Below are 9,614 nucleotides of genomic sequence, written 5' to 3' on the forward strand. Positions count from 1 at the left end.
AAAATATAAAGTGTGTGCGTGGGGTGAGGGGGTCTGTGCAGAGAAGCCACTTATGGTCTTCCTGAACATACTTATAGACTTTTCATCTTGATTTTTTTTTTCATGGCACTCAAGCTCAGAATAAAGGGAAAAAAATCGCACCATCTGAGCAACTTCCTTTATAGTAAGGATGAAGACAAGAGGCAAGGATTCTTAAGAGGTCCTCAGAGGTACTGATTTTTGAGGCAATATGTGGTGAGGTTTGAGAGGTCACAGAGCAGGTCTGGTCCTGCTTCTGTCGTGCACCCAAGTGGAGACTGTTAGATGGTACATGCAGAACCTGGTGTGCAGTTGTAGACAATGTTCTCCTACACATAGAAGCATAGAAGTAGTCATGTTCCTATACCTGTTGCCATCCCAGACTCCTCTCTGAAAGTGTGATCAAAGGGGGGGTCCATAGAGAGCCAAACTGTAGCATTGCAGGGTTCATATGGAACCCCACGGGGGCTCTACCTGTAGTGTAGGAAGCACTGGACCAAGTGCAAAACTACAGAAGCCCTAGCCCTGAGACATTATTTTGTCATACATTTGATGTTTTAGGAAATAGGTGCTTCATTTATAAAATGTAAATTAGTACAACTGCTTTGCTTTATTGTATCTTTGTGAGAAGCAAATAAAGTAATTAATGTGAAAGAATGTTCACATCACTAAAGAAAATAATATGAGGAATGGCTGTAATGCCTTGGTCTGAGGGCCAGACATTTAAGGGTGGAAAAAAGCTGGCGGGGAGGGTGCCCAGTACAGTGACCATATGGATGATAAGATGGTGTCCACACCTGCTCCTGTTACAGTGTGCATTTCTGTAGGCCTACAGGTTCTTCAGGGAGCTGGAATACCAGTCAAGCTAAAAAGAGAAGACTTTGTTGGAAACATGAGAGTGTGTGGAAATCCCAGTGTGAAAATCTGAGCCCTTGGAAATGGATAACCTCGTTTCCTCATGGATGTGCTGTCCAATGACAGATTCCTTTAACTTTGGCCACTCTGTTTCCTAATTTGTTTCATCACACTCTCATTAGGATTTATAGTCCTTGTGGATGAAACATCATAATGAAGTGGAATCAAGTAAAAAAAGTTAGGCTCCTCTTAGGAGTGACAAGAGAGCCAAGTCAATGGCTCAGTGGCTAAGTTCTGGTCACCCAAGACTCTTGCTGGTTTGTCATTCTTCCTATCTCTAGTAAATTTGGAATCAACTGGGCTTCCTGAAAGTCTGGGATTTATTGATTTCAATCATCCTCTTAACTATCTAAAGCAGAACACTTTATATTTGACTTCATTCTTCCCCTAATCTCTCGTTTCTAGGGTGGCAAAGAGATTAATAGGCAAGGTTGGCAGTTATTTTTGATTAGGATGAATCAAGTCCAGTGCAGCTGTCTGCTTTTAAGAGCTTTGACCTATTATTTGCCTGACTACAAAGCAGGGTCAACATTAGAAAATTCGAGACCCAAAATAAAGTGAAAGTAATTGATGTGACAGAGCCCTGAGGCTTCTTTCCACTCTATGCTGGGCTCTCTCCCAGCTTTCATAAAAGCTATGCTCTTGGAGAACTAACTTCCAAATTTCTTCCGTGCCAAGGATTGGGAACCTATTTTGATACTTACAATAAGCAGATCATTTTTAAAAAATAATGATAAAATAATAATTCAATGTGCAGACATTCTTTTTTTCTTAATAGTGAAGGTTTTTAACATTATGGACAGCAAAGTTAGCAATTATTAGTATTTGTTTTGAAGTGGTTTACCATGTACCACTTAAGTTGCTATTGGAAAGGGAGAAAATATCTATTTGTGGTATAACAAAATTATATGCAATAGGATAATTGGAAGGCATTGAGCTCTAATTTTGGGCATCACATCTCATTAGAAAGGCACAGGAAAAAGTTTTTGTGTACATTATACATGCAGGGATTATTTCAGAGTGATGTTTTGATGGAAGATGACTTCCCCACTGTAGAAATAAGTGGGAGGAGATCATTACAGGGTCCACAAAGAGGTTTGCTAATCTCTTGCAAAATATGTGTGCATATATGTTTAATGTATACACAGTTGTGTACATGGACAAGGCAGATTCATGTCCACATAGGTACACATGCACATCAAAACACACACACTGGGGGAAAGGTGAGATTGAGAGCAAAAGAGAATGAGTTGGGGAGATATTATCATCTCCAACTTGAGGACTTACAGTGTTTTGTGATTTCATTTTTTTTCAATTTTTCCTTATTGTTAAGAAGTTCTATTTTTATACCATTGAACATAGATACAATAGTTTACTTAGAGCAAATGGGAGAATAATATATCAGATACTATCACAAACATATATGCAGATATATGTTTGTATATGTGTGCATATATGTATAAACTCTGCAGAAGAAACTGTTATGCTGAGTCAGAATACAATAATAATATGAATCAAGGTAAATTAGGACAATTAAAAAGGTGAAATGAAGTCAGGCATGGTGACACATGCCTGTAATCCCAGTGGCTCAGGAGGCTGAGGCAGAAGGATCAGAATTTGAAGCCAGCCTCAGCAGAAGTGAGGCACTAAGCACCTCAGTTGAGACCCTGTCTCTAAATAAAATAGAAAACAGGGCTGAGGATGTGGCTCAGTGGCAAAGTGCCATTGAGTTCAACCCCTGGTACAAAAAAGAAAGAAAGAAAGAAGAAAAAAAGTGAGGTGAAAGCAGAAGATCCAGCTATACAGTTTCATAAAAATGTTGCCTCCTAAATTGAAACTGACGCCAGGATGTGGTAGCATAGATTCACTGCAATACAGGATGTTAACAATGCTGTGTTTACCTGATTGAAGGTCAACTACCTGGAAAAGAATATTCTTTTCATTAGAAAACTTTGTGTGGCTAGTTCATCAAATTCATCTAATAAAATTAGAAATAATCTAAAATATTTTCAGAATAAAACAACACTGAAAGTGTAGGATGCTAATCCTTCTCTGGTCTTTCCTTCCAGGTAAGAACAATTGAGGGATGGGGCCAAATTTCAAAGGGGAAAGGTGGTCTGAGTCAGGAGGATGGGAAGGAGGGGATATGTGGGGATAGGACTTCCCATGCCCCTCTGCCTCCAGTGAAAAGACAAAACTCTGTCTAGAGCCAATCTGATCTGCTTCTGTAGCAGTAGGGGGAAAACTTTTCAAAGGAGAAGTAACACTTCCCGCTGTGTAATACAGGAACCAAGGAAGTACAAGTGTCCCCCACACCTTGAAGGAGGAGTGCAATGATTGTCAACTGGGAAGAGAAATTTGCTTTGGAAGTCATGGAGGATCCTCAGATGCACAAAATCTTCTGAGACTCACCCTGAACACTGAGAGCAAAGGGGAAGAGGAAACCTCTCCTCTAGTTCTGAAAAGAAATTAGACACTTTGGTAGAAAATCCCTCCTTTGTGTGTGGATACAGGATATGAGGTGGGAAGCACCATGCATAGACCTTACTATGGTATGACTATGGTTTCTTGAAGGTTCATTTGCTGGAAGTGTGTAGTTCCCAGCATGGATGAAGTGAGGTGGTAAGATCTTTAAGAGCTGGAACCCACTGCAAGGTGATTGGGAAGTTTGCTCTTGGGAGGAATTAACATTGGTCTCCTAGAGGGAGTTGGCTTTCCCGAGAGCATGTTTTCATGTTATGAGGCCACTCCGTGCACTTGGCCCATTCTGCACAAAGCAAGCTTCCTGCTTCTCTGCTATGTTGTGAAACAGTCAGAGAATCTTTGCCAGAACACTAGGGCCATGGTGTTTGGATCTTCCAGCCACCAGAATCATGAATTAAGTAAACCTCTTCATGCTATGAAGCATCTAATTCAAATATTTTGTTATAGCAGCAGAAAATGGACCAATACACTCCAAATGGACCAATACACCCTGTCTTCTTAAGAGGGACCCTCAAAAAGCACAAGTAAAATGTTTGAAATACAGAATCCCTCTAACTCATTTTAGCTCAACTGTATGCATAGGGGATGCTTAGCTTAAATTATTTTCTACAGTAATTATATAGGTAGCATTCATCAGGAAGCACATAAGTGAGAACTATTGGCACTGCAGGAGGTTAAAGGGATGCAGGTCTCAAATTCTAAAGCAATAGTGGTTGCAATTTGGTCATGGGGAAATTGACTGCTCTTTGCTCTGTCTGTAGGAAAGCCAGTGTGTAATCCTTCAGATCAGTGGGATGAAAGTGCTTTGCCTTTGCTGATGCACATTCGTTTATCAGATAATAATTTATAATTTCAAAGTACTGACTAAATCCTTCAGTTTTAAATCAGAGCACAAGTGACCAGAATGGGAGCAATTTACACTGTTATTTTCCCAAAACTGATCTCCAGAATTTAATATTCCAGTGGAATTTTTCTGAGAAGTACAGTATATTCTAAAAAAGTGCAGGCAATTTTATACAGTTAATCTTATTGAATAATTTAATGTTGTGAGAACTGTTTTCTGAAACTTGCTGGTTTCTCTTGTTCTCAGTACCAATTAGAGACATTGGTTTCATCCTGAAACAGTGCCTGTATTTTCAAATACAATAAAGACAGTAGCAGTTAGCCTGATTAAGGGTCTGTGATCTTATCCTTTTCCTACAGGAGGCATCTGTAGCTCCAATGACAGGTTAGATCTCGAGAAGACATATTTACCTTGGTGATTTTAAGGAACATTCAGCATTTTCAAAGGACATTTGTACTGTTAAAGATAGTCATTTCGGTTCTAGAATATTTTGCTAGGACATGCACAGTCCTTTGGCTCTTTCTCTTAATGGTGATTGCAAATTTGGCTCCAGAGCCCCATAGTTACGGTGTCTGCTAATATACAGTTTGTACTGGAATTAAAATTCCTTCAGGAAAAAAAAATCTGCATCTTCCTAGTATTATGTTAAAGTTCCTAGCAGGTGCCTGGTGCCAAACAGAAACTAGAAATGATTAAAGCAGAGCTGAAGTAGTGTAAGCCCATAAGTACTGGGAATGTTGACAACACTGCTAAATATGTGGCCACTGGAATTTAATGAACTGGTCTAGAATAAGTTGGCATGCCTTTCTACACTTTTAAGTACTTACAGCATCATGGCACATGTGCTCATTATATCATGAGCACCTACTATGTGCCCTTTCTATGTAAGAGAACAAATACAATAGGAGAATTCAGCTCATAGGTGTAAGAGCAGATGTATAAGTTGACAATATATGTAACAATTACTGCATAGTGCTGTGTGAGACACGCAAAGTGTGATAGGAACACAGGGAGATTATCAGGGAGAGAAAGGCAAAAAAAAGTTGCCATATTTTTGGGTCTTACAGGAAATGTGGAAACTCCCAGGCAGCAAAGGACAGTATTAATGGAAGCAGAAATAGCATACATTAAAGTTTAGTAGAAGCAAAACCTCAGAAATGCTGGGAAACTAGCTGGTCCATCCATGTTCATCTATTGTAATGTGGGTGGTTGGATTCTATGGTAGAATGAGAATTTGTGGTCACATGTGCAGAATGTTCTATGCCTTACCAAAGTGTTTGGGTTTTATCAGAGGATCCTAAGCAGATATGCATTTTGGAAAGATAAGGCTGGCAGCAACATAGACAGCATATCTAAGAGAATATTAACTTTAAATAGTTACAATTATGACTACCACTATTATACCTTCTTCACTCATCACCAACTTCTTAGTGTTAGAATTAAAACTTACCTGAGTGCCTAGTTTGTGGGCATACAAAATGCTTGAAACCTACTGCCTCAACTCATCCTCAGAGCCATTCTGTGTGGCAGGCATTAACATTAACCATATTTTATATATGGCATAGAGACAGGTTAGAAAGAATTTCCAATCTAACACAGATAGTGGTAAAGTAACATATGAATACAGGTGGTCTGACACTGGAGCCCACAGCCTTAACCAATATGTCATTACTTGAAAGTATGAAAGTACTCCTAAGGAATGGCAGGGAACTAATCTAAGAGGAGAAAAATCAGAATGAAAGAAAATTGAGATATATTTAATAGATGTAATTGTAAGAGTTCGTGACTTCAATAAACAACAGCAAGAAAACAAACATGTAACAAGAAGTTAAGAAAAAACAACTTTTAGAGGAATCAGAGACATCTAAATTAGTTGACTTGATGTGTTGGTGTTATTACTTCAAATAAGAAAGAAATACCAGTTTAAGAGGTGAAAGACTATATTATTCATGAAACGTACTGTGGGTTAATTTTAAATTACTACCCAAAATCTGAACCCCTTCCTATATTTGGAAAACCCGAGAGAGTGAGAGTCCACTGTGAAATGTGGCAAGGTCAAAGATTGTCGTCCAAAATTCTGGTAGCATGTAACCTGAAATGCACCAAGGAATTTGCCTCTATAGTTAGTGATGCAAAAAGGCTTGGATAGGTGGAATTCACTCCTGTTGGGAGATTGAATATTTAGAGTCACTGGAAGAGGTAGAAAAGGTGTGTTATAATGACACCAATAGCAGCGTCACTATCAAGCCGCAGTGACTGTAGTACCCTAGCAAGACTCTTCCTGCACTCTGCTATTCTTCTGTGTATTGACTTCCTTCCCATTTTCTAATAAACGCTCTGTCAATTCCACAAGTTCCACAATACGTTTGCAGTCAATTCTTTTTTCTTTTAAGTTAACCTGAATCAATGCCGGTTGATTGAAACCATTCTTATACTAGTTAGGTACAGATGGTAATAAGCATAGCTTTCAAACTGTTAATATGTGGAGTTATGTACTGAGTTCTCAATTTTCTCCAGGACATACAAGTTAAGATGCCCAGGAGACAGTCTGTACAGAACATGCCTGGATGACTGCCTACATGAGGGCCTTCAAGCTAACACCATGATTGAGGAGCACCACCAGCAGAAACATGAAGGGAGATGTTCAAGGACAGAGCACACGCAAATGCCAGCATTTATGATTTATGCAAAGATTAAGGTGTGAAAACAAAAGACCTAAGATGGAGTGGTCAGTGGTCATAGAAGTAATTCACGAAAGTTGTTTTATGAAAACTTGGGAAGGAGAATGGTAGCAATGTCATCAATTTCATCAGAAAAAGAGGACTGAAAAGATGTCATGGGATTTGACAATAAGTAATTGCTGGCATCCTTAGCATAATAGCTTGCCTTAATTTTATAAGTGATTCTGAGATCCTTAAGTTAAATAAGTAGTGTGGGGTGACCCACAGTGATCAACAAAACTTATCACTTCTTTTTCCATCTTCTCTCTCTCTTCCTCTCTCTCTCAGCTCTTTCTAGGAAGGAGCTCATGTTGGCCTGGGACTGGTAATAGCAGCAAATAATGAAAAGGCAATATGATAAATGAGTGGAGTTGAGGTGATGAAGGGATCTACTAACTGTGGTGACTATAAATGTATATATTTTTTGTAATAATGGGAATGGAATCCAGTGCCTTGCATGTACTAGGCAAGCAATCTGCCACTGAGCTACAATCCCAGTCCTTGGAAAATCATATGTATTTTGTTACATCACTCAGGCCCTTATATTTCTGGAATTTATACCCAGCTCCCCAGGACACAGATTATAGATACATCTGAGATTGAGAGAGGTTTTGTAGTTTGTGTGTGTGTGTGTGTGTGTGTGTGTGTGTTGGTTTTGGTTTTTCTTCTCTTGGCTTGGAAACCTATGATCTCAAAGCGCCAGAATCAAGAACAGACCAGAACTACTTGTTTATGAAAACATGTTCAGTTATATAAAATTTCTATCATTTGTCCCTTTAAGTATTTGAACATCACCACCTCCCACCTCCCGCCACACCGCCCATTTCCCTTGTTACTTTGAAGTTGCCTGCTTTACTTCTTGGCTAATTTCTGTCTTTAATAATAATCCATCAACGTTTTGTAGCTTCTTTAAAAGTCATGTTTGACTTAACACGACTGTCAGTTTCTCTCTGCCTTCTGAATGCCTTCACTAATCATCTCCAACATTTCTCTATCGGATTATTTTATCCTTTTTGAGGATGTTCTTATTCTCTTTCATCTTTTCACAAATTATGTAATAATTTATTAGACTGTGAGTACATGATGCACAGTGAATGTGAAGTCCCATTTTGAGTAAGTCACCTTTCTCTCCAAAGCCAGTCAATCCTGCTTGTATATTTCAAGAGCTCTTAAATTGGTGCCCACAGGGCTTTTAGGAGGTTCAAGGGAGGTGTCAGATAGCACTGAACATTTTTGGAAGTGTATGTTAAATGACATTGCCAATTATTCTATTTGAAGTTAAGAAACTGAGGCACAGAGAGATTAAGGGACATTTCCAAACCCAACAGCCGTACAGGCTGTTCCTGTTGCTGAGAATGGTGTGCTATACTATTCCTCAATCAAAGACATTTCCCACTCTTCTTCGGTTCCCTTACTTACTCCCCATAGCAGTAACTACAATCCATGGATTCTTGCTGGTAAAGAATCATTCAGCTCTACATCTTCTCCATTACCATGTCCAAATAACCTAAATTTAGGCCATCCTTATTGATCCCCTGAAATTACAGTAATAGAGTATTCCAGTTCTGTCTTGTCTCCAAAGTGAATGATCTTTTCAGAAATGCAAATCTCACCTGCTTATAAGATTTTAAAGTATTATTTTTCATCTATTTAAACAGTATATAAAATCTTTAACAGGGTGTATAAAATGTGGTCTTTCAAGATTGGCCCATTTACTTCTCTCCATTTTCTTTCTTTCCTTTTTTCCTCCTTCCTTCCTACCTACCTTTCTCCCTTCCTCCCTCCCTTCTCTCTCTCTCTCTCTCTCTCTCTCTCTCTCTCTCTCTCTCTCTCACACACACACACACACACACACACACAATCTTACTCATAACCTTTGTCTACCCATCACCATCTTTCAGTAGTATTTCCTGTACCCCAGATTAAGATCTTTGTCTTACCCTTCTCTCTCAAAAATTTTCTCTTATACTTCCACTCTTGAAATTATAAACTCTTAATTTCTATGTAACTAATTTTCTTTAGCTTTTTAAATCTAAACCCAAATTCAGAAGCTTTCCATAACTCACTCTACCTTGAATGAGCTCATGTCTGATCCCTCTTTTACCCTCTCATGTCTTATAATAGTTTATGGTATTGTACTTCAGTAAAGGATTGGAGCTTCCTGAAATCTCATTGACAACAACAATTCTCTTTTCTCTCTGGATACACAAATAGTAAAGAGTGCCTGAAATACCGCAGATACTCAGTAAATGAATGGAGAATCAAGAATAAAAGGTGAATATAGCTTACTTAATTAATTTAATTGTTTGGACTGGATAACTGAAACGCCCAAGTTTTTTCTTAGCTTTTAATCCATCAATCCAAGTGACAAATTCAATTCTAAATTCTTACAACCTACATTTTCATTCAATTTATGAAAAATGTTTTTTATTTTGAATAAAAATATTTCCTCTCTTAAATGTCTTATAACTACAATAATAAAAGTCTAATCCTTTTTAATTTAATGTTTATTTTCCCACCATGCTTTCTTGATGGACAAATGACAGGAATTTGTCCCCATCCCTAAATTTTAAGGTTAGGAAATGATACAAAAAATATAAAACACAAGCCATCAGCTGTCCAGATCACACTTA

At 38.3% G+C, this 9,614-nt stretch overlaps 1 protein-coding gene across 4 annotated transcripts in view; it reads right to left on the reverse strand.

Annotated features, from left to right (window-relative positions):
* The window catches only part of Ntm (neurotrimin), a 978,825-nt gene that overhangs the window by 138,400 nt on the left and 830,811 nt on the right, over positions 1–9,614 (reverse strand). The window lies entirely within an intron of this gene.

Source organism: Marmota monax, unplaced genomic scaffold (genome assembly GCF_021218885.2).
Source record: "Marmota monax isolate L192 unplaced genomic scaffold, Marmota_monax_Labrador192_F-V1.1 WCK01_AAM20220418_F8-fsc00062, whole genome shotgun sequence".
Classification (NCBI taxonomy): Eukaryota; Metazoa; Chordata; class Mammalia; order Rodentia; family Sciuridae; genus Marmota; species Marmota monax.